Here is a 27,337-nt window from a genome sequence, read left to right on the forward strand (position 1 = left end):
AGGCAAAGAAGGGGACTTCCACTGCGCCTCCTTTCAACAGGAGCAGGAACAGCTTTGTGGATCGTGAGCGATCCTGTCCAGAAGATGCCGTCCCCGATCATACAAACTCTAACAATGAAGTGGAGAAAAAGAGAGCTGGCCAGAGATAAGTAGCAACTCAAAGATAGTGTTTAATAGGTTTGACAAGGAAAGGAGACTGTCCATGATAATCTGTCTCACTCAGCAAATTTCATGTGAACTTGCAATCCCCTATGTGAAAAAAACTGACCAAAACAGACCAATTTTGATATATTTCCTTCTCTCTATACCATTTTTTTGTCTTTTCTCTCTTGATGGAGAAAAGGAGATGTCATATATCTTTCACCAGGGTCCTCCCACAACACCTTATGTCCTTAAATTTAAAGTTACTGAATTCTAGGACGTTTGCACTATTTCTAGATATCTGAAGTCTTTAGACTTATCTATTGGGCATCACATACAGATTTTTGCCCACTGGTACCTTAAAATATTTTTATTAAGTTTATTGTGACATTTAAAGGACAATGTAGCACAGTAAAGGGAGCTCGGATTAGAAATTTAGATCATCCTTGGTAACTAGGAAAAAAGAGCAGCTCAATGAACAGACCAAACCAACCTAATACACCCAACTCATAATTTACTCTTTGTTGCTATTTTGGGATGCCTTTTAAAGCCAGGATCACAAAGCCAGACAATACAGGGAAATGTAAACATAAACTCTGACTTTGAAGTACGCAGCCAATGGCATTGTAATAGTACTTCTATGACATCTCATACTTTACACAAAGAAGACATGATTCTCATGCAATTCAAAGAAAGGAACTTACATGCAAGTTACATACAAGTTAAGGAACTAACTCATTCTTTTTTCTAAAGCTATTTAATAGACAGAAAAATGTCATAGCGTAAGAGGTTTCACGTAGAATACACAAAATGAATATTAACTTCCTCTTAACAGACAGCTTGAAAGAAGGCATCTTCAGATATTCAACCTTAAAAGTGGAATACTTTGATTCCATGGTAACATTCCAATTTCTTAAAAATGTCTACTGTTGACACTTGGTATGTGCCAGCTCCTTACCAACAGATATTAATTACCTTTGATTTATCCTTATTCATTCTGAATGTCTGTTATTTGAACTACTTTAGTTACTAGGGAAGCACAGTATGACTTTGAGACTCCTCATGTCAGATGATCCTAACTGGCTATGCCTCTAAAATTAGAGTGATCCTCACTGACAGAAGGAAATAAAATTTAGTGTAGTTGTGTTGAATTTTGAAGGTCCATTTCCTAGTCAGACAAAATACAATGGATGTCAAGAAGAGAAAATGTTTATTATCATGCATTGCTGGAAATTCCAAGTTAGAAAGGCGTGTGTTCAGTCTGTATTTTGGTATTTTGGGCATCGTCACGTTCACCATTTTCATCACCACCACCAACCCTCTTCCACACTCACGGATGAGATTTTCCCTATTATTTCATCCATTTTCAAAAGCAGCCTCAAAGAACAGAGCAGGCATTTTCCTCCTTCTAGACCAGGTAAGTAAATGGAGCTCAAGAGGATAACTGTCCCAAGGTCATAGAGATGTTAGCAATAATGTCCAGATCTCTGGCACAGTGCCTGTGGGTCTCCATGAATAACAATCTAACCCTGATCCATGGTTAGACAGCACCACTGACTCAATGGGCAAGAATCCGCACAAGCTGCAGGAGATGGTGAAGGACAGGGGAGCCTGGCGTGCTGTAGTCCATGGGGTTGCAAAGGGTTAACACGACTTAAGAGACTGAACGACAACTGATCCATGACCTCCACCAACACCTAGAAAGTAACCAGCACAAGTAACACCACTGTCACGTCACATTACAGAATTGTAGTTATATTCCAGCACATTCCCGGGAAACTGAGTTTTGTGAGGCTAGAACAGTAGTAAGGCCTTGCAGATGGACAACATACAGCAGGGAGCAAGGAACAACATAGGCAACTTGTCTTTGAAATCTACTTTAATTCTCCTAAGGCAGTCTCCTAGCCTCTTGCCCTTCTGAATGTCTGTTCATTCCACAACACTGACTAGGAGGTACGAGCAAGGATGAGGCAGCAAGGCCACTGTCAAGAAGGTAAGTTTGAATCCACAAATGCTGGTGCCATGAAGTTGTCAAAATGGTACGAAATACAGACATGGGAGAAAAGGCACCTCACATCCCTTGAGTACATATGGGAACAAAACCATGTCCAAGCTTAACTCGTTGAAACCTTACAACAATTATGTGAAGATGGAAACTGAGCCTAGGAAGAAATTATGAGTTCTGCCTAAGGTTCCACAAATGAGTGATTCTAAGAGATGAAATTGATGACCAGGCCTAAATATAGAATACCTGCATTTTTATACCATTTCATACTGACTCCCTTAAAGGAGAGTAAACCACGCTAGGAAGTTTGGTAATTGCCTAAGAGAAATTCAGAAGTGTTAATGCATTCAGAAGGACTGATTATTTCTCTGTACAAAGAGTGGCAGGTACTAATAATTTTTGTAGTATCAGGCTCTCTAATGAAAAGAAATGCTACTAACATTCGAATAAAAACAACAAAACATTGTAATCACTAGTTATGATATGATAAGTGTAAATACTATGTTTCTTCAATGCTTTAGAAAAAACGATTACATCATGAACAGTTTAATCTTTCTGTTACAATTTTAACACACCTAGGCTTTGATTTAGAAACATTGGATGAGGCAAATCACTCTACCCCTCAAAACAGATATTAATACCAAACAAATACTGTCAAAAGGTACAAACTTCCCTGGTGTCTCAGATGGTAAAATCTGCCTGCAATGCAGAGCAGGTTTGATCTCCGGGTCGGGAAGATCCCCTGGAGAAAGAAATGGCAACCCACTCCAGTATTCTTGCCTGGAGAATTCCATGGACAGAGGAGCTTGGCTACAGCCATGGGCTACAGTCCATGGGGCCGCAAAAGAGTCAGACATGACTTAAGAGACTAAACAACAACAACAAAATATATAAAACAGATAACCAACAACGTTACATTCCTAAAAGAATATAACTACAGTAAAGAAAATATGTAAATTACTTTTAAAAAAAGAATTATAGTAGATGAGGCAAAGCACTGTACTACCAATCATTGATGTCAATACCAAAAACAAACAAAGCACACAAAAAATAAACTGACAGAGCTGCACAATTCCTACACATGTCCTCACTGCTCCAGTCTGCATCCAGTCTATACGCTACACATCCTATGGACGTGCAGCACATCCTCCCGGCCTCTGATGTGTTCTCCCGGCAAAAAGAACCACAACTTTAAAAATCAAGCAAAGTATTCAAACAAAATAGACACCATCTTCCATATTTGGCAGGAAGCCCCTAATTCAAACCGTCCAAGGCTCCCCCAAGAACAAGCAATTATAAGGTGCAGAAAGGCAATGTCTTTAAAACAACATGCTAATCCTAATATTAGTACCTTGAAAAAGGAAAACTGCCAAGATGTTGGAATAATGCCCAGTTATCCGTCTTACCTACAGCAATAAAACTGTCCTATAAATGTGAACAAGACAGTTAGGATACATTTTGGAGTTCGCTTATTGGCCTTTTTTCCCACCTCCTCATTCCCTAGGAGGACAAGCCTGACCTATGGAGGCAAAACACAGCAGATGGTAACCCAGCCCGGTAACAAGAGCCCTTAGTCAATCCAAATAATTCACACAAAAATGGAGCAAGATGTTCAATGATTTATGGCCCCAATTTCACTAGATAATTATGGAATCTTACTCTCCTACAAAGCCACCTTTTTACTATAATATGCTGGGTAGCTAAAATGTCAAAAAAAAATATTATTGATGATAAACTAATAATTACAATATAATTATCAATAATATAACGACAATTACTACTATGGCTAACACTTACACCAAGCACTCTTTTTTAATTGAAGTATAGTTGATTTACAATGTTGTATCAGTTTCTTATGCACTGCAAAGTGATTCAGTTATATATGTATGTATATATATTCTTTTTCAGATTCTTTTCCATTACACATTATTACAGGATATTGAATATAGTTCCCTGTATTATACAGAATGTCCTTGTTGTTTATCTATTTTATACAGAGTAGTTGTGTATCTGTTAATCCCAAGCTCCTAATTTATCCCTCCTCCCTCTTTCCCCTTTAGTAAGCATAAGTTTGTTTTCTATGTCTGGTCTATTTTTGTTTTGTAAATAAGTTCACTTGTATCATTTTTTTAGATTCCACATATACACAATATCATACAATATTCTCTGAGTTACTTCACTTAGTATGATAATCTCTAGATCCAACTATTTGCTGCAAATGGCACTGTTTCATTCTTTTATATGTGGTGAGTAATATTCCATTGTGTGTATGTGTGTGTGTGTATGTGTGTGTGTGTGTGTGTGTGTGTGTGTATATCTCACATCTTCTCTATCCATTCAGTTAGGACAAGTAGGTTGCTTCCATATCTTATGCCAGGACTCCTAAATAATTTACAAGAAATAACTTCAATGATCCTCACAACGATTCTATAAAAGTATTACCACCTTGGTACAGATAAGGAAATGGAGAAATGGCAACTAGCACGAAGAACCATGACTTGATAGAGAACCAAGTTTCAACCCCAGGATGCAGCGATCTGGTCCATGAGCTTAGCCTCAACAGTGACATGAGAGCAGCTTTCGTCTAAAGGTTATTACAAAAACAAAAAATAAAGTGCCTTTACAATGAAAGATAATTAGACCTGGATTCAGCTGGTCTGAGTTTGAGACCCGGCTGTTCAGTACCTAAGCTCCACAGAGACACTTGTCTGAGGAGCAGGGCTTTTCATCTGTGAAACGAAGGCGTGACGCGAGGCTAAAAAGCTTGTTCTTTCAGTTTTAAAGACTTCCGACTCTGAGGAGAAATCCTTAAATCTCAGTTATATTTAAAGACCAGATCATTTTTTTTTATCATTGTTCCAGATCTAGAAATACTGATCACTGACAGCAGAAATCAAACAGCGGCAGTTTTCTCTCTGGTTCAATGATCCTTGGCCCACGTGACTGACATAAAATAGCACTTCCTCTCTCTGCTGAGAGATTAAGCTACTTTCTAATAAGCGGAACGCCAACAAAACCCAGGCGGAGCTGTGACTGTAACTTTCCATTCCCAGGTAAAATCAGACATTTGGGACTAAAAAAAAAAAAAATTTAGGAATCCTCTGGCCAACTTTCTGATTCTAAAACCACGTTTTATTTCCACAAGATAAAGGCAAGTGTATAATGGAAAAACATCCAGCTATACTAGTGTACACATTAAAAGGCCCCCCCACCACATACGTCCATACACACACACACACACCCATACAATTCTACATGACCATCTTTTTTCCTTACCAAAGACTTAGGTACTTTTTCTGTGCTGTTCTGTTGCAAGTTAATAGGCAGCTGCACATGTGGATGTAAAGAAGAAAGCATCTTTTTAGACACTATTTATATTTTATTTATTTTTTGGCCATACCTCATGACACGTGAGATCTTTCCCGACCACAGATCGAACCCGTGTCAAAACATAAGTCTTAACCATTGGACCACCAGGGAAGTCCAGAAGGGAGTATCTTTACACCCACCAGGCAACAGCAATGGTGGCAACCACAAATGTAACCGCTGAATTCCAGCCCAAGCAGAAATATTGGTGAATGGAGGTGGAGGGGGGCAGGAGATTTGGGGTGCACTGCCTGTGTTGAGGGTAACCGATCCAGTAATGGACTGGGCTCAAGGGTTAGGGTGGATGAGCCTCTCCAGCCCCTGAAAGTTATCCAGGCTGAGCTCGCCCCACTGATGGAGGAACTGACCCACATGACTCAGAAATGACTAAAACAAAGAGAAAACACCGATGCAAACTTGTGGCCGAGAAAGTTCCACCCTCAAGCTGATGTTCACCTGGAGCAAAAGACCCGTAGGGGTCAGACGGGTCTCCTGACCAGTGGCAATGGAACAAGGTGGGCGGAGGACCATACCCCCATCACACAATACACCCCCAAACCTTCTTCCATTCCCTACAAATGCCTCTCGATCCCCTTATTATTTGACATGTTGAACTGCAAACTGATTTAAAGTAAAACTAAAAGCATCTTTAGCAAAAGGTCCTCCTCAGCTTGATCTGTAACACAGTCAAAGTCAAGTAAGCAGTCTTACTAAGTAAACTGTGTCTAGGACTCATCTCTCCCAACTCTTATAAAGAGACTGCCATTCCTAAATCTTCCTAGTTAAGAGAAGTTCCACTACCACCACTTCTGAGGATGATTTCTGAAAGTCAATATTTTGCTGGATTTTCCAATGTAATTATTATTACCAATAATAACTGAGTAATTGCCCCCTTCTATCTTTCCTTTCTAAAGCTGACAGTGCTAAGAGCTTGGAACTACTTTTGAGCAGTTCCTATGAGCTAAACACTGTTCTAAATGCTTCATATGTATCAACTCATTCTCACCACTTTGTATTAACAGGTACTTGTATTATCCTGATTTTACAGAGAAGTTATGTAAACTGTGTTTTTCCAAGTTTCAGGAAGCAAGTAGAAGAGCTGAGATTTAAGGCCAGAGTCCATGTTGGAAAGCCCACCTTTCCCAGCTTACATTTACTTTCACTTTCATTTTAAAAAGCCAGAAATCTGTATAGTAAATACTGTTGCTGTGCATACCCTTTTATTCCTGGGAACACTTAATAACAAACAGCCAGTAACAAAATTGCAATGCATGCTAGATGCAAGAAAAAATGTCATTTCATAATCCCTATAAGAGATTTGCTTACTTCTAAAAAATGATGTGCTGACTTAAAAAAAAATCCAAACAAAATTTAAATTGCATTTTGATTAACTGTTAAAACACATGATCTGAAATAAAAGAGTAAATGGGCTTCCCAGGTGGCGCTAGTGGTACAGAACCTGCCTGCCAATGCAGGAGACCCAAGAGATACAGGTTCGATCCCTGGGTAGGCAAGAAACCCTAGAGGAGAGCATGGCAACCCACCCCAGTATTCTTGCCTGGAGAATCTCATGGACAAGAGGAGTCTGGTAGGCTCAGGCCATAAGGTCACACAGAGTCGGACATGACTGAAGCGACTCTGCGCGCACACGTGCAAAACAGTAAATATTCTCGCAAAAATTGTAGCAAGACTCTGCATGTTATTAAATCTTAATATATTTTTTAAACAGAAAGACTACTCTGAGTTCGACAAATTGCTGACCTTAAATATTTCACACCAAAAATTAGATAAATTGAAACTAAAATATACATATATGTCGCTTATTTCTACAAGTACTCAAGTAACATTAAGAATGGTCCGTCAACTTACTATCCCCACAGACTATGGATTTGCTAAAGCAACATTACACATAGGGCAGATCTTTAAGTCATATTACTGAAGGACTAAGACATCCAAAGTCTTGATATTATCTAAATTATCCTCAAACTATAACTACCTAAAAGCAAGCAAGAAAACAAACATACAAGTGTTACAGACACACATGCACACACGTGTAGACATGTGCCCCCATCACCACCATAACACACCTGGTCCAAATAGTACTCCTACCATTAATTTTTTTCAGCTTTGCCAGCAGAGTGTGTGAAAGAAGCCCTAAAAATTATAAACCAAACTGAGGCTCTCCTTCAAAACTGAAGAGCTGAGAGAATGATGACTTCTTGAAAACAGTTTAAAGGCATTTCAGGTCATCAAGGGCAAAATCTCAAACGTCTTCATGTGAATCCGAAAAGACTGCCCCCAGATCCTCAGCCCCTTTGCAGTAGAACAATAGAGGGTTATCTCCAAGTTAGTATCATTCCTCAAAATCCTGACTCAGAAGCACCTCTGGACCCTCAGATACCATGTAAACCTGTCTCCCATAGGAATTCCTGTGAATCAGACACTCCTGGGGTCTGAGTCAAAATAAAAGGAAAAGGAGGGGGGTTGAGAAAATCATGGGAAGTTAAAACATTGGGACTCCTGCCAGGGAAATTCCTTTGGTGATCAGACCCTATCTTCCCCCTGAAACATAACTTTGAAGGGTATGAAATAATAATTTTCTTCGGAATTTTTCATACATTACAATGACTGGGGGAAAAGAATTTATCTAAAGCAATCATCCTAAGGAATAACAAGGAGAAATGAAAGCAAAACCAGACTTGAACCAACATGAGCCTTCCACTTTCTCACACAATTTTCTCTTTCACGTTTGTCTTCTTTAGATTTCTGCTAGACAACAGTCAAGTCTCCTCTCAATGCACTGTGTCACTCAGTGAATAAGACTGACAGTAACCACACGTGACTCAGAGTTTAGAGGACAGAGTCATAACCTGAAACTGCACATACAGCCCTCAGCTTGCCCCTCAGACTGAGTCACAACAGGAGGCCAAAGATTTCCATTCCGGTATTTCTCTGTATAGAGAAAGTTATGACACTCAGGCATTTTGACAGACACAACCAAAAAAATAAAAAGTCAGAGCTTAAAAAAAGCAGAAATACTTAAAATATTTCCCATTACTTTCTCATGTATAGGTGTACAATGACAGAGATTTTTAAAACGTTTCAAAGTACTACATGAATTTCTTATTCTAAACCAGGCATTTCACACTGCAAATCTTTCCAACTGACCTCAGACATAAATGTCCAGTGAGTCAACTTTTAAGATCATTCAGAAGTCACTAGATCCAGCTTTATAACTGCAAACTAGGCTTTCAACATAAAGTTACGTAAATATTTACCTCCCTTTCCCTTTACCACATGAATAAGAAGTAATAAACTTCCCTAACATAGCCAATGATTAAAACTCTAAAATACACTTTGAAAACTCCTGAACTAAGATATCCATGTAATGGGTCTGTCTTTTAAGCAGGCTTTTCTGTTACTCCTCTTGGCTTCGTGGAAACAGAGCATGAGTTAATGGTGATGGCAGATTTTCATTTATTTGTATATATCAGTCAATAGAAGGGGAAATGATATTGGCTGTGTGTTTATAAGCAACACTAGAAATTTGAACAATAGCAGACCCTTATTGAAACAAAAATAAAATATGAGTCAACAAGATCCTTGCCAAACAGAGGTCTCAGGACAGCCTTGTTCGGTCTTCTGGGAATCCCACTCCAATAAGCACAATAAAAGCAGGACGTGCCTCATTTCCTTCAACCACTCAACATGCCTCTCTTGGAGATGTTTGTAAATTTCCTTCCTCTACGCATCAAGCTGGCAAACTGTCGTCATTTCTTTGGGGTAATAATATCCTGTTGATGTCTGGGTAGATCTGTTTTTGAGTGTTTCCTCCACACAACACATATACTCTGAATATTATTTTTCAACACAAAGCAGTGAATTGTTTTTCAACATATTTGAACATATTCGGCAAGGTATGATTTGATTAGAAGTAACGAAGGGCAGGGATTTTAATAAAATGCTAGTTTTTCTTTGGGATTTACAACCTAGATTTAGGTAATAAAGTAACTCCAACAGTAAAAAGCCACTCTCCGCTTTCTTCTCAAACTGAAAATATTTACCTATGCTAGTTTATTAATGTAAATGTTTTCATTCAATGCCTATGCTGGAGTTTGGAAATTTCACGCAGCAAAAGAGCAGCCTTACCACTAAAAATCTCACTGATGAAAGTGGCAACTTTTATTTTACTGCATATACAAATTGCATTAGGCACTTTTAAAACAACGTTCTAAACGCATTCCAGAAGAAGGTTAAATACACTATAAATTCAAATACAATGAGTGCTTTAAAACTTTCACATAAATAAATGATTTTTTTCAAAATTTAAAAATGTAGACCTGAGAGTGTATTTCTTAGACAAATAATTTTTACCTAAACTAAATAATTCCAGACAGAATTACATTTCTCAACAAAGTTATATGATGTAAAGGGAGAAAATTATACACAGAGACAGCTTTGAAAAATAATACTCAAAAAATAAACTAAGACTAACTCTTCAACTAACATAATTTGCACTTAGGCAGACATTCTGGTTCCAAAGACAGCAAAAGCTGATTTATGAAATACGAAAAGTAATTGATCATCGCTGCAAAGTATTAGATATGAAGCTAAATTAAATGGCATGTACCATTCACTGCAATTCCAGATAACACCTTATTTAGCACATGAAATAAGAATCATGAACATGAAAAATGTCCAATGTCATTATTAATCCAGGAAATACCAATTTTAAAAAGAACACAATCAGATACCATTTTCAGCTACCAAATTAATAAGATAAAAATAATGCGAAGTGGCATGGCCTATGGACAGCAATTTGGCAGGATACATAAAGAGCCTTTCACCTAATAATTCCCTAGGAAACTATCCTAATAATAATGAGGACAAGTATTTATGTATAAGGATGTTCAAGACAGTGGTCAACAACAGAAAGCTGTTTAAACAAATTATGGAAAACTCATATGATGGAATATTATGCTGCCTTTAAAAGACTGTACTCTCAAAAATGTTCAAAGACAATGAAAAATGCTCATGGTAATATGGTAAAAGAACCTGAAAAAGAGTGGATATATATCTTTTTATAAGAGACTCACTTTGATGTATACGTGAAACTAACCCAACATCGTAAATCAATTATACCCCAATAAAAATTTTTAAAAAAGAAAATGCTCATGATAAAATGCTAAGTTAAAAAAATATATAAAAATTTCATCGTAAGTTTCTAAAAACTAAGAAAGACTAGAATCTTCAAAATAATAGCACTGAGTATCTATCTCCACAATGAGGATATATTTTTAATCAGAAGAAACTAAATAAAGTCTATATACGTACACGTCTGTGTATATGTGTATACATGTATATATACAGTCCCTAACTTCAAGAGTCTCATAATCTATTACTCAAAATTAATTCAAGCTGGGTTGGGGAGTATAATACATAGGTGATTCAGAAATGGCAGAAAGTTAGTAACTGTCAAAGTTGTACAATGCATACGAGCGTTTATTCTACTACTACTGTGTTTACTACTACTACATGTTTAAAATGTCTGCAAATAATTTCAAAATAATAATTTTAGCAATAATTAAAAGGCATGGAGAGGGCTTCCTGGAGGTCCAATGGTTAAGAATTCACCCTCCTATGCTGGGGGTACGGGTTCAATCGCTGACTGGGAAGCTAAGATCCCACATGCCTCAAGGCCAGAAAACCAGAATATAAACAGACGCAATACTGTAACAAATTCAATAAAAAGACTTAAAAAATTTTTTTGCTGTTCAGTCGCTAAGTCATGTCCACATCAAAAATAAAAATAAAATAAAAAGCATGAAATATGTAATGTGTCCTGAGATGTAGACTAATACATAATATAAAAGTTTAGAGATGTGAAAAATCATGTCTGGAGGAGATACTGGTAAATTTTTGAACAGCTAATAAGATTCAGTAGGTAAACTAGGTGCTTGAGGGTAGAAGTGAGTGTAAGGATCAGAGCTGCAGTAGGGAAAGGCCAGTGGCCTGGAGCACCAGGCCAGTGAGTAACTGGTAACCAACTCATGGAACCTAACTGCTGCTCTCACGTTGGATAACCCCCCGCCCCTGCCCCTTAGAGGGTAAGGAGGCATCACCTTCTGGATGTCAACTAGACTGTGACTCCCCCAGGGACTCAATATTCTGCATATACAAATGTTCCACCTGCCATGAGGGGCTAAGGAAGCATCATTGACTAGTGCAGACTGCTGGCTCCACCCTTTCACTGGTGGGTGATTCCTGCGTAATACCCATGGCTTCTTTATTCTCACTGGACAAAACCTCTGCGATCTAGGCATGATGAAGGACAGAAGACAAAGAGCTCATTTTTCAATACTGTACTCATGCCTTAACCGCCCCAGCTCTCAGCCTTTTTTTTTAACATCAATAGCCCATCTCCATATAAATGTCTGATTTTGCAACACTTTAGGTACCATAATATCTGTGTGAATGAATCAGAATTTGCATTACCAGATAGTGAAAGAATCTAGTTTCCTAACCAATATTTATTTTTGGAAAAAAAAAACTTTGATGCACATGGCTTCTTATAATTTCTTCCATAAATATCTAACTACTCTCAAAGCCAGCATTTAGACTACAAATCCACCCTTCAGTTTGTGAACTAAATCTGCATGACTTCCAACAATAAATTTGGAAAATGTGATAAGCTGTAATGGCTATCAGATATGATTCTGCTTTCTCCTGTTGTTAGAAAAAGCTACTTGTTCCTGAAGTTAACACTTCAAGACAAATATTTTTTAAAAATTTGAGAACAGATCCACACATTTGGTAATTCTTCCTCTTCCCTATACAACGTTCCCAAAAATCATTCTGTTGTCTTTGAAAACATGTATGTGTGAAAGTTTGAGGCCAGGCAGCCAGCATTACTGGTAGCCACTGTTAATGCTAATTGAGTTAACATAAACATGTAAATCCCCTTTTACAGATGCCTGGCTTTTCCTTTATCCAAAACCAAACTCTAATCTACAAAGATAAGTAAGATTTATGTTCTTGATTTGCTTTGCATGTAAATTCTTTCGAATAGATAAGCTCTTGATATGTATTCCTCTTCTGAAAGATCAAAGATCATTCTTCAAACACCAGGTTTCTCTCCTATCTTCCATCTCGCCCACATTTCTACTGTATCTTTCCCCCTTTGCTAATCTTCCTGGAAGGGCACCAAATTAGTGAATACAGACATTCTCCGTAACTATTTTGATGACCTCCTGTGGTGACTGCAACAACAGGAGCATCATGGCACCACGCTTACTTCCTGATTACGGAGCACGCGTCTGGGAAGAAACACATACGTGCACCCCCACAACAATCACACACACCACACACTGTTCAGTATTCACCACGGCCAATGACAAAACCTGAAAATTCTTCCAGTGAAGATGAGAAAATGCTGACACTTAATCCAAATAAATCACTAAACAGAAAACATTTACTAATATCTCACTCAAAAACTGGTTCTCACAAGGTCCATGACAAAGAAAGCCTCTCCCACAGGGGATTTTGTACCAGGCAGCCTTAAGACTGAATTTTTAACAAATGGTCTTTGGTAAGTGAAAATCAGCAAATGAACAAAAACAGGGTGGGTAGGGGGAGAACATGATTTTGTAGAAAGGATAAGTGTAAAAAATATGCTGATGCACAAAGCAATTGATGTATATTATTAACTTTTTATTTACAGAATTTGTAAAACAGCAAAATTTGTACATATTATTATAATTCACATATATCTGCTTATGCATAGTACATATGTAATGTAAGATTTATTACTATTATTGACTTATAACATTAAATGAATATTAATTATGTGCTAGGCACATTAATCGATTACTGAACATGCTCATTTGATCCTTTCTTATGTCTCTCAGTCGTACGTAACTTTATATAATCCTTTCCTATATGTTACCATAAATATTGTGCTGTTAAGGATGAGAATAGCCTTGTGTGCTCAGTCGCTCAGTCGTGTCCAACTCTTGGCGACCCCACGGACTGTAGCCCACCAGGCTCCTCTGTCCATGGGATTCTCCAGGCAAGAATACTGGAGTGGGTTGCCATGCCCTCCTCCAGGGGATCTTCCCAACCCAGGGATGGAACCCAGGTCTCTTGCATTGCAGGCAGATTCTTTACCATCTGAGCCACCAGGGAAGAATAGCCTTAACAAGATTTTAAAAATCTGCATACACCTAGAGGCAGACTGTAAGCCCCACAAAGCCAGTTATCTCGTTTGACACTGTATCACTGATGCTTCATGTGAAGAACAGCAACTAATAAGAGCTGGAAAAAACAACAGTTAAAAGGATCTACAAGCAAGGAGATGGGAAGGGAAAAGTGAGATTGTCTTCCTCCCATGTAGGAAGACAACACTGTGCATAAAACTCATGGAAAGACATGCTCCAGACCCTCAAATAAACTACAGTTCAATCAGTAAGACAAAGCCCCTCTGCAGGTACAATAATGATTATGATGGCACAAGCCCCAGAGGACAAGAGGATACACTGGAAAAGCAGTCAAATTCATCTTGAAAGTTAAGAAAATCTCCCCAGAAGAGGTGGACCTCGGGTGCGTTTTGAAAAGATAGGACATACAGACAAAGGCTGTGGTCCAGAGTCCAAGGCTTTGACAAGGTCAAGTGGTCAAGAGGATAAAAGGACGTCAATCTGACCTGGCACTGCAACTTTCGTGTAGAGTTTGGGGAGAGTGTTGTGGGGAAATGCCAAATCATAGTACATTATATAGAGAATGTGATGGGAGAAAATTTGGTTGTATAAAGGACAAAATAATGATGGAGGCTTAGTGTCAAAACTTGGTGTGTGTTTGAAGACAAAGACATGAACATATTTGAATTCTTAAGAGCCAGGAGAGAGAAGAAGCTTGGTGATTTAGACTACTATATATAAAACAGATAACCAACAAGGACCTAGTGGGAACTATACTCAGGGAACTACATTCAATATTCTGTAATAACATGTAGGGGATATATATATACACACATATGTATAACTGAGTCAGTGTGCTGTACACCTAAAGTAACACAATACTGTAAAACAACTATATGTCAATTAAAAAATATTTTTTTGCTAAAAAAAAAAAAATGAAAAAAGGAAGTCTGGTGACTCAGTAGGAAAAGGGAGGAAGATTCATAAGGAACATACCATTCTCCCAGAAAGTAGGAGGCTGAAGAAAACAGAGACAAAACTAGCAAATTGCGCTTGATGATGAAAAAGTCCTTTGGCTTTAAGAGAAATAGCCATACGATAGTAGGGTGGGTGGGTGGGTGTGCGTGTTCAAAGACCAATTTCACAAGGGAGTACAACAGCTGAAATTCAGCAATGGCTTATGGAGGCAGGGTTGTGCATGGAAAAGGCTGTGGACCGTGAGGCTGGGTGAGGAGGGTTTCCCTGTTTTCTAGTTCTGTTAGCTTAAGCCATCATGTGATTTCAGACTCAGTGTTCCTGGCTGTTAAATGGGGCTCACAAAGTCCACTTGAGTCTTTCACTTAATAACATGTCCCACAGCACAGAAGCTGATTCACAAAAAATACTCACTAAATGTCAGCTTAATGTTACCTAAATCTAAAACAATACACTGTCACTTAAGGGAAAAAAAAGGTTTAAAATCACAGTGAAAAAAAAAAGACATTTCCCTTTGGCTAAAGCCAACCAGAAAACTAAGAAAAAGAAGCAGGTTAGGCAATCAATGGTCAGAGGTGAGCCCCTTGGGGCAGAGAGCAGGATGGAGGGGGGAAGCTGAAGAGCAGATGGGGAAAAACAAAGCAGGGAACAGTGGTGCAGACATGTGAAGAGGAAACCCTGTGAATATACGTATCGGCACAGTGGCAGAAAACAAAATTTGATTCGGTAATGTTGCTGTTGTTCAGCCACTCAGCCATGCCCGACTCTTTGCAAACCCAAGGACTGCAGCACGCCAGGCTTCCCCGCCCTTCATTATCTCCCTGATGTAAAAAGTGTTTAGTAATCCTTGGAGGACTTTTTACTGTAAGTCTAAGTTCATAAAATTTGAGAGAATAAAATTCAGGGTCCCAACTTTTAGATTTATTCTGGGTCTTCTCATAATTATTCAACATTTTAATAAACAGAAATGTCACCATAACTTCTTGAAAATGAACATTTAGTTCCCTGTATTATTACATATATATATACATACATACAGGCTTCCCTGGTGGCTCAGTAGTAAAGAACCCACCTGCAATGCTAGAGACACGGGAGACGCAGGTTCAATCCCTGGGTCAAGAAAATCCCCTGAGGAAGAAATGGCAACCCACTTCAGTATTCTTTCTGGGAAATCCTACGGACAAAGGAGTCTGGCGGGCTACAGTCCATGGGAGAATCAGACACGACTGAGCAGCTGAGCACACACATAGGCAAACATATTTATACAAGGAAAAATAGGGATTCAACCTAAACTCACCAGACTGTTCCCAGAATGGTACCAGTCAGAGCTCTAACAATATTATGGGGTCGGGGGAAATGGTAGGTACAAAACAAGAGACTATAAGAATCAATTACATTAGCTACATTAGCAACAACCTCAGATTTTCAGCAAGATCTTCAACCTTGAAAAATTAAGACATGTTCTAATGCTGAGAAACCACTACTCCAACTGTCTCAATTACCTTAGCTTTATCTTTCAAATCAGAGGATTTGATATCATCTCTGAGGTACTTTAGCAAATTTGAGAAATGTAAAAACAATTATTAAGTCAGAGCCAAAAAAAAAAAGCAACTTATAAATTTATAATACAGAGCACTGACTAGCCCTAAGGCATAACAGTGCCACTGTATACGGTTTCCATTTATCTGCTGAACTGAGACACTCTAGGGCTTTGGTATTCTTCCTGGACTTTCTGGCTCAGAACACACATGTATCTCCTCTACAGTTAAGTAGCAGCAATCCCCCTGATGACATAAATAAAGAGCCTGAGAAGATCCAGGTAGATGTCATTTCCCGACTACAAAAGCAAGGTGTTTAAAATATGGTACAGGAAATATAAGACATGCACTGCAGTGACTAAATAATTCTGAAAAGCAAGAAATTAAGGGCTTCATATTCTCCTTCTCTACTTCACTAGGGGATCAAATATTTCCTTCAGTGCTCCTAAGAATCTTCTAATCCCTCCATCTTCCCCTCTCCTAAAGAGCCTTCCCGACACACACACACACACACACACGCACACACACACACACACATTTTCCTACAGATTCTCTAGCCAATGTAAGTAAGGGCGCTGCTATCCTAGGAATGTCTCCAGGGTTCACCAGATGCTGTCAAACTCCGACCTTCAGAAAACCAAATCTTTATTTCTATCTAATCAGCCCAGTGTGGGTAAAGTGCTGTAACATAAAGCCTGTCTATACAAGCACTGAGTCACTTAAATAAAAAGCAATATGTTTCGCTCCTTCAGCTATATAAATATAGACTTGTATATATAAAAACAACCATCATCCCACATCCACATATATATGGCATGGGCATGTGAGAAGGATCGATGATGTTTATAAATGTCTATATGTATTTATATAGAGATATACATAGGCTCCCAAGCAAAATGTTCCTTGTTTTTAAATTCTCTGATTTTGGTCGGTAACAGTTATTTCTTGTTAACCACATAGTAAATATGAGACTATCACATTCTGTAAACCGTGTAAGGCTGACTGAGTTACATTTTCCCCCCCCTGCAAATCATATTCTGTGAATTTATAAAGGGAGACATAAGTTTTGAACAGAGACACACTGCTTTAGTTATAAGTAAAGAATTGGTTAAAGAAAATCTGATCATCCAGAAAAAGCAACAGGGAGGTTCCCTGGTGGCTCAGTGGTAAAGATTCTGCCTGCCAATGCAGGAGACACAGGTTCCATCTCTGAGTCAGGAAGATCCCCTGGGGAAGGAAAGGGCAACCCACTCTTGCCTGAAAAGTCCCATGGACGGAGGATCCTGGAGGGCTACAGTCCACTGGGTCACAAAAGAGTCGTACACAACTTAGTGACTAAACAACAACAATTGTTAAGGAGAGTAAAAGAAGCAAGCCTGCCATTTATTAGATCCAAAACTTAACATAATTTTTGGAGATTGCTCTGAGTTGTATTCCTATTACTAATTAACCAAAAAATTCACATAAAAAAGATTTCACTCTGAAATCACTGTGCTCCTTAAGCCACTATAGAGTTGTCACATTTCTTCATTCACTCTATTCTTCATAATCCAGAGACTAATTATCCAGTTTTGGGAAATATCTAGGCTTTGGTATCCTTTTCTTTGCTCACATTTCTTCTTTGGCTTCTGCACTATGTCATAGCGACAAGGCAGAGAGGGTCAGAAAAAATGGTGACATTTCTATCAATCAGCATTGCTCTGTACTAGAAATTCTGGAAGCAAGTTTCTGTGGAGAAATTGAAACAGCTGGTTAACAATTTTCCCCATGAAACAAAAATAAATGGAATGATCATTTCCTAACAATAGGGTATAACGTCATACAGAAATTATGACAAATCAAATTCAAGCAGGAGAGGGAATATTTTTAGTATGGAAATAACTTTCTTGAAACAGTTACAGTAATAAAGAAATAATGAACTTAACTCATTACCTTAAAAGCATGTTATGTAAATGTTATCTCTCAGCTTCTAGTAAAGAATAACACTTTGATTTACATTTCATGCACTGCAATGACCTTAAATATAGCTGCCAATAAGCCTCTTTACTGCTTTGCCCGACATCAAGAGCAAACAGCACGTTAAGTCTAATTTCGTAACATAATACACCCTTTTCTCCAACGTGTCTTCTTCTCCAAGAAAATCACACCAGAACTGTACGCTTGCTCTCATCTGTGCTTCATCTGTCCAGCCTCCCCACTGAAAGTTCAGTGATGAAGGCCCTGTGCCTTCTGCTAAGCCATCCACCATTGTCCCCATAGATATAGGTTATTTGAATAACTCTCTTGCCCTTTACTGTCACACAATAAAGTGTGACATTCATAGCACTTATGAGACACAATAAGGTTTATGACAATAAACATGGAGATAGAAAATTTTTTTAAAAAGGGAAGAGGCATCAGGAGATTGTCATATTCTGAAGTCTTCTTTTTATAGGAAGTTTCCAGAAGGCTAACTGGTGGATGACTGCTGCCTTCCTGAACCAGAGAAGCTGAGCAACTTAACCCACACTTATCTGCAGTTCTCTGGTGTAGACTGAAGAGGCACAGGAGAACATTCAGTGAACACTGCACACCCCCGGGGCTGACAGCAAAGGGAGGAGGTCGGGTTTTTAGAGCCTAGACATGCAGAGGACAGCAAAGAGGAGAGGGTATCAACAGGCTGATTTCAGGACTGCAGGGAGACATCTACACCTGGAAACAGCCGAGTCAAGTCAGAGTGACGATGGCAAGAGCAGGAAGGTTAAGTCCCTTCTTGCTCTACGGTCGGTCCTGTCTTCTCCAGCGCCTCTTCCTGGCAGAAGCTGATGTGAACAAACAGCTGGAAAAGAATCAATGCCCTCCCTGTCGGACCCATGGCTAAGGCCTCTCCCTCCAACGCAGGGCGAGCAGGTTCCATCCCTGCTCAGGAAACAAAGACACCACATGTCTCCTGGCCAAAAAAACAAACAAAAGATAAAACAGAAGCAATATTGTAACAAAATCAATAAAGACTTTAAAAATGATCTGCATTAAAAAAAAAAAATCTTTAAAAAAACAAAAAAGAATCACCGTTGTTTGCCCCAGCATCACAAGAATTATAGAAAGGTAGCTAGGTTTGGAGTTTGCTAAAGTCCACTTTTTTTAAAAAAGTGTCATGAGGGGAAAAAAAAATGTACACATTAAAATATAAGTAGATAAGCTCTCATGATTCACAGCAAAATCAGACTTTGAAAATCATTTCACTCTTACAAAAGCTATAAGTAAATTCTAGAAACTATTACCGTCGATGGTTACATAAAATAGAGTAGCTATTATGTATAAAACAGATGCCAAGACAAAGGATTCAGGAAGATATGTATTAATAAAAGTAGATCAATGTGATAAGAAACACCCTAAGAAAAGTAAAGATGTGCTGATAATATTAATATCTGCACAGAATGGTAGAAAATATGTCAGTACGTAGATGACAAATTTGAAAAGTTCTTTTAGAAAAGAAAGAAAAAGAACAAAGTGATCATAATGTTGAAAGAGGGAGTAATGAAGATCAAAGATGGAAATATAACCAATAATAAGTACACAGCCATCATGAATCATTAAGCACGAAAGATGACAAATCATTTTGGTGTTAGAATTTAATACATCTTTCTAGGGCCACAAGGGTAAGTAAAACCAATATTTAAATTAAAACACACTATAGAGAATGTCTCATTTTCAAATATGGATTGAAAAATTCACAAAATCATCATTTATTAAGACACAAAAGGAGTATAGTAAATTTTAAGGAGCAGAAATTATACTGTATCTTTCCTGATCAAACTGAAATAAACCCAGAAATCAGTTATGAGCATTTTAAGGAGAAAAGATGATAATCTCTCAAAAATGTAAATGGTACTCCAAACTAGCTCTTGTATTAAAACGGAAGCAAAAATAATAAGAACTATTCAGAGATTATTAACAAGAATATTACATATCAACAAAACATATGGGATGCAGCCAAACTTATAGTCTGACACAGATTTACAATCTAAGCGAAAAGTGGCCCAAGAAAATCAAAAAAATAATAAATTTTAAAAATATATTAATTAATTAAAAAACAAAAAAGCTAAATAAATTGAAGAAACAATAAAGTACACATACCCCTGATAGAAATCATCAATTATGAAACCGACAAAAATAAAAATATGAAAATAAGATTATATAACAATAAGCAAAACTTTAATCTATAGTTGCATACACATTTAAAATTGTGACTGTGTATGTGTACATAAAGAATATCAGGCAATACAATCCAGTATTATAATGGTTAATTAGTAAAAGAAAATATTTATTTTCACCTTTTTATTTTACAGTATTTGGAAACTGTTCTACAGTGTACATGTATCTCCTTTTAAAAACATGTTTTCATTTTTGAAAAAACAGCCTCAGGCGAGAGAGTTTTTCTGTGATATTCAGGCCAAAGAAAATTTTGGTTCACTTAAATTTAAAATGACAAATAACAGTATTTCAACTTTTGTAGGACCATAGCTACAGTCAACTATTTGCATGAAGCTGCTGAAAACACACTTAAAATAGTCTACTGAAAACTGAAAATGCAATTATAATATTCACTTTAATAATTTTAATGACTACATAGAAAAGATTAGGCATGTTATTCTCCTGTCTCTTCAGATCGAAAAGACGTACTTGAAGTTCCAGGATATCAGATTGAGTGTATTAAAATAAAAAATTTAATCCACTTGGTAAAAGATGGAGAACTGGCATCTTTTCTAGTGGATCATGTCCTATTGGTCAAAAGGACTTTTCTGCAAGAATCACAGATATATTGCTACTATTTGGTATTTATCGATAACTACCTGGAGCAATAATAAAATCAGATCTTATATTTGTGCTGTGGAATAGTCTTCAAGATGCTTTCACATACTTTATCTAAGTCGAGTTTTCTGAAACAAAAACAACTATAAGTTAAATTGGGCAAAAGCAGAATAGCATTTTCTTCCACCATTTTATTTGCAATTGTCTCGCATGTGAAATAAGAGGTTCTGCTAATTACTTGTAGATTTTCCTCAAATGAGCTTTTCGTGGTCAAGAAGACATATTATCGATTAGAAGAAATCCGATCAATCTGTAGAAAACGGAAAGGCAGCCCCCTTTACCATTACAAAATGAAAGCCCACTGATGAGGGACCATCATGGAAACTGTGCAAACCACCCCGAGGGTGGGTCTGGCTCTCAGCTGGATTTCACAGACCCCAAGCACTACCACGCTGGTCATTTGGCAACTATTAGGCCAGAGAATAATTTCCCATCTGCTGTGCTGCTCGGAGGACCCCATTCAAGGACCGGGCTCTAAAAGTTTAAGAATAAAAAGTAACCAAAGAACTGTGAACAATGGTCAATTATCTAATTAACATTTCAAAAGACAGTGATAAAAAGGAATAATTCTCCAAGGCCCACAACTCAAATGAACAGCTGTGTGTGACAAGATCAGTTAATTAAGGCTTCAGAACTTTCTCAGCCCACCTCCTTTCACCTTTCTCTGTACCTTCTTTCTCCTTTGCCTAGGTCTCCCGACTCCTCTCCCTTCCTACTTTTAAGTCTGTGCCTGTCTTTACCTTTCTTCTAGATGCCTTGCCATGTTTCTCCCCCCACCCTTCTTACTCCCACTCTCCTTACTTTTCCATAAATCCAGCTTTCAAAACAATTATGTCAGATTTAGGTATAGGTTTAACTATCTCCTGTGTTTTCTGAATAAAGCTTTCCGTGTTCTTATCACTTCCAAACCAAGTGATTTTACATTTTCAATCTCTGCTTAAAAAAAAAAAAGCAAAATCACTTAATTAAAAGACATTGCCGTTTACTTCCATGTAACCTTTGATTGATTTTTTCTGAGGGTCAATGACCCTCTATAAAGAAAAATGTCCCTCTACCCACACTGGAGAAATACCACATTCTAAATTAAAGACCAAGTAGGTGAAACTCCTAATTCTTCAATTTTACTTTGCTTTTTAATAACAGGGAAAAGTAAATTTGAGGGCCTTATTTATGGCAGAAATCTGAAATGCATTAACTCTCTTAATCTCCAATACAACCCTGCAAAATACATATAATTAACCCCATTTTATAGATTAGAAAATTAGGCATGGTGAGGTTAAATAACTTCATTAAGTCGTGAAGAATTGAATTTCAAACCAGCCGTCTTTGGCACCAGAGGCCAACGAGGCCCCTACCCGCTGCTCTTCCCTATTAAAATACGTGATCAAAAAGGCTAAACCCAGTTAGATCAACAATGAGCCAGACCTCTGGCCCACAGCTTGCAAATGCAGTAAACAGTCCTCACCTATACAGAGATGGAATCACTCCGTTCATTCCTGCTTCACCCCAGGTGTGTAAGCAGTGGTCTGTGTGAGCTGTTCTTTATGAAGAGGCTGACCCCAGTTTCACAGAGGAAGAACAAAGAAAGAAATGAGAAAAGAGAAGCTGAGCTGATGGTCACCAGCACTGATAAGTCCAAACTCGCTTCCTTGAAAGCACAGTAAAGCCACTGCCAAGACTCTTAAGTCAAAGGTCCCTGTCATAGCATGTTTTCTAGACCTTAGCATGAACAGCACGTAGCCTTTGTAACATCACGACAGACATCTCTGTCAACAAGCTACAGCATGTGTGTCCTCAGTAGCCTGGCCCTATGTTCCTATCTTCTGGGTTCCAGCGGACTCAACGATGTGTACCCAGAACCACAAAGAGCAAAGAAACATGCCTCACTTCAGGAAACAAACAAAAAATTCACCGTCTTGCACACATCACACCTGTCTGGCTGGCTGGTCGTAAAGGCTGCTCTGCCTTCTCTTGCTTGGAGCTCATTTCACCTCCAACACAGTGCGCGGCAGGATCAGCCTTGGATAATTCTTTGTCCGTGGAAGACTCAAGGGACTGTTCTATTCTATAGAGGGTCTAGGGGGTCTTTCGATCTGGGAGTTGAGGATTGACATATTCACACTGCTCTATTTAAAATAAATAGCCAACAAGGACCTACTGTATAGCACAGGGACCACTGCTCAATATTCTGTAATAACCTAAATGGGGAAAGAATTTGAAAAAAATAGATACATATATGCATAACTGAATCACTTTCTTATACACCCGAAACTAACACAATGTTGTTAATCAACTAAAATATAAAATTAAAAATCTCTGAAGCAAGCCTGGAAAAGGGCCTTACAAATCTATGAGCCTTTTTCACTGCTCTGAACTGCTCCGAGGCTTTCAGAATAATTGCGAACTAAAGTGCAAGTCTGGGGCCAGACCTAACCCTCAACTGGATGCTGACAATTCTTCCCTGGCATGTGACTTAACCTTTGCTGAGCCCCTGAATCTTCTCGAGACTATGAGAAACTCCATGGACTCTCTCCTCCAAATATACAGATGGACATACAAATTTATGGCCCCCTTCTCTCCATGAACCCCCAAACCAGAAACCCTGCTCCAGACTCAATCCACCAATGTTGCTAGAACCAAACCCTCCCAGAGACTCAACAGATCTATTTCTTACTCCAGAAGCCAAGGCAACCTAGAACTCTGCAGACATGTTTTCCCATAAATAACATGATGAACAAAAGAGGTAAAGGGGAAAGGAGGTGAGCTTGGTATGTGGCCGCCTTGGCCTCCGAGGCTACAGGGTTGCAGCCCAGTGAGACCATGGAGGATGCGGATGCCTCCCTCCATCTCGACCCCTTAAGGTGGTGATGACCCCATAACCAACACCACCTTCACATGCACATCTATAAAACTGCAAGGAGAGATTCACCACCATCCTGATGGGTCACACAGGGGCTCCTCTAAATCAGATGAGTGGAGACAAGACGAACTCTAGCAGCAAAAGAGTCTGTACATACCTCTGTCCTGTGATAAAGTCAAAACACGACCATTTTTCCTTCAGAAAGAAAATCAGTCTTGTTCGTATGAATAGAAATGCATGCCTCGAGAGAGTAGGAAATACTGAGGCAGCAGATATCAGGTTCATATTTCTGGTTTCTTCTTAGACTTAAACATCATCAATGGTTGGAATCCATCATCCTAGAGAGCTCGGGGGCAAATTCAACCAGCTGATACTCCAAACACAGAATGAATGTAGGAGGGATTTTTTTTGTTCTCTAAATATCCAGGGTACCAGCAAATAAAAAGCACAATGCCATGACAAAATAAAACACTCAGGAAATGCAGAATGAGTGAATGAAATACAGAAGTTATTGCACAAGATGTATTTTTGGGCAGCAGAGGTAAATCCAACCTTAAAATCCTTGAACTTTTTACAATAACCTCCCCAAGATTTCCCACTGCCAAGATAAAATTGGCAAGCAAGCAAACAAAACACCGGAAATGAGGGCAAAAAAAATGTATTTATTATAAAAATGTTAAGTATAGACACACCTCAGTGTAAACCAACAGCCCTGAGCCTGAACTAATTAAGCTCCTGCAGACCAGAGCCAATTTAGACGAAAACATCAAGAAGTAAGAGCTAAGGTATTTGTTCCTGTTGGAAGGTAACCGTGAAACTATTTCGCTGGATCTTTAGAAATTTGTTTTAAAAAACCCAAGAGTATGACCATATGATTCTAAATAGCAGAGTAAGAGGGTTAGAGATGAAAAATCTGTCACCAAAGACTACACCTTCTCTGAACACAACTCCAAGAGCAAAGAAGTATTTCCTCTGTGATATGTAAGATGTGTGACAATCTGTGTACACTTGAAGAATAAATGCTTGGGGAAATGGTTATTAATAAGATTTTAGATATCTAATGTTTGGCAAGTAATTTGGTATGGGTAAGAAAAACAGTTATCACTTTTTTAAAAGAGAAGAAACTTAAAACTTCATTCTCGAATTACTTCCACAAAGTTAGAACCATCACCACAATCCAATCCACTCAGATCTAGTTCTTAGCTTAGAAGCACTGCACAAAGTCAATAAATCTGGAAATAAGCTGCAATTAGAACTTTGTTCATAACCAACAACTGTTCTTAAATGATTGGTGATTTTTAATCTTCCTAAGTCTGAGAAGTACAACAACATCTTTTTTCCTAAATTGGGATATAACTGACTTGCAATATTATATTAGTTTCAGGTGTACAACATAATGATTCAATATATGTATATATTGCAAAATGATCACCACAATAAGTCTAATTAACATCTCACATAGCTACAATCTTTTTTTCTCTTGTGATGAGAATTTTTAAGCTGCCTTAGCAACTTTCAAATATACAATACAGTATTATTAACTATATGTTACATGCCCAGCATTATCTATTTTTTAACTGGAAGTCTGTACCTTTGGACCACTTTCAACTTCACATTGGCCAAGATATAAAAGCAAAATTAAATATAAGCCACAAATGCGGATCTGTGCACATCCAATGATGAGAATTCAAAGAAATTTAACAACAGCTAAACTATTTAACAGAACTGGGCTGAAGCATTAGTGTCATTAAAGGAATACTGACTAAATTTCTCCAAAAATTCACATTTCCTCATTACTGATTGACTTTAAATTCTACAAAGAACCTGAAACGAAATGTTTTGTCGGTTGCGGTTTTCAGTGTCTTTTCACTTTTTACAATTTTTTTTTTTTAGTTCTGATGCTCTTGTTGCAGTTAAAACCTCTTCCTTGAATATAAACAAAGAGAACTCTTTAGAAAGTAAGAGGCATTTGAAATGAAATGTCTAATTCTTTAGAGACTTTCAATTTTGTTACTGGTAAAATATTTAGCTCTCCAAGGACACGAGGAGAACTAGGAGTTTTGATTTTTCTCAATATCTCAGGACGAAACAGTTCCATCTTTCATTTTTCGCCATGACATTTCACCCTTCCTGAAATATAGTGTGAATCACTCTAATCTCTGACTTCTTTAGAGAGGAGAGGGAGGGAAGGAGAAGAGCAAATAAATGAGGCCCCAGCCATGGCATAACTTCTTAGTCCTCACTAGTTACAGCACATAATCAAGGTTAGTTATACTTCACATTTCTTCTTTAAATAAAGGGAATAATATAGTTAGCCTTTACTGGTTTTTTAGATCAATTTTCAAGGCAATCTTACCTAGATTTACTTCCTGCTGAGCTAAATCTCTGCAGGGACTCTGTGAGTAAAATTATCACTGACACCAGGAACAAAAAACACTAACAACTTTGCAATGGTTACAGTAACACATTTCTAAAGGCAAGCAAATTGCCAAAGTTTACTCTTGAATGGAGAGGAAGGAGACGCTGTCACTAGTGCAGGATGCTACAAGGAGGACGTGGGACATTTTAAACATCTAGAACGTGGGACACCCCTCAACAGTGCCACTTCTGCAGATTATTCTGTGACACTCCTTTTGTGGCACACATTCTAGAACTCAGATTCGCAAAAGAACATATCCAGAGAGCTTCAGGTTGCCAAGCACCGAGGGCAGGGAGACTGCTGTTTCTGACATATTACGTTAAATTCCAAAGAACAAAAGGTTCAACTGTGACTAACTCCAAGAATAGCAACCACTAAGCATCACAGAAAGCTGGAGTAACTGGTTAGGGCAAAATGGTCTTGTGAGGAAGGAGCCAAAACTTTTTCATGGAGATATTAAATAACTTTGCATGTCACTCTATAGCACATGGACTGGAAATTGTGGAGAAATATACAAGGAAGACTAGCCTCGGAAGAATGAGGAAAAAAACAGGTGATGGGAAGGAGGCAGTCTATTCTGAATCACAACTATGCTGTTCATCGTGGCTCCAAGCCCTTCAGGTTTATTTGCACACTCTTTTTAGAAAGAGTGGGGGCTGGGGATCCAAAACGGATGAAAGAGTTATTTATGAACAGACGGGACACCAGGATGGGGTGGCAAGAAAGCTATGGAGGAGTGTCTGGACTTGTGGATAAAGGAAGAAGCAGACATATGGGGAAATCTATATAGAAGAAACAGAAAGAGTGAAGAAGAGACTAAAACAGGCAGATGGCTGGACTGTAAAGGAATAGCATTATGCGAGGGCTCTCAAGAAAGGGAGATGGCCCTGGGAGGGGGTGGGGAGTATCTAAGGGGAAAAGAGGGTCAGGAGGTGGCTGCTTGGAAAGTTTTTTAAAAGTTGCAGAAATTAGATATGGATAAAAATA

General features: G+C 38.3%; 1 protein-coding gene and 1 long non-coding RNA gene across 46 annotated transcripts in view; both read right to left on the minus strand.

Moving 5' to 3' along the window:
* Positions 1–27,337, minus strand: part of TCF4 (transcription factor 4) — a 380,629-nt gene that overhangs the window by 293,366 nt on the left and 59,926 nt on the right. The gene's annotated exons all lie outside the window — the stretch shown is intronic.
* Positions 17,573–26,539, minus strand: LOC145534733 (uncharacterized). Its single transcript, XR_014074930.1, has 4 exons — positions 26,288–26,539; positions 23,003–25,857; positions 21,053–21,139; positions 17,573–17,948 (listed from the first exon to the last, which is right to left on the minus strand). It is a non-coding gene; the product is annotated as an uncharacterized LOC145534733 (long non-coding RNA).

The sequence above is a fragment of the Giraffa tippelskirchi genome, chromosome 14 (assembly GCF_054371585.1).
Source record: "Giraffa tippelskirchi isolate mGirTip1 chromosome 14, T2T-mGirTip1v1.2.pri, whole genome shotgun sequence".
NCBI classification, from domain to species: domain Eukaryota; kingdom Metazoa; phylum Chordata; class Mammalia; order Artiodactyla; family Giraffidae; genus Giraffa; species Giraffa tippelskirchi.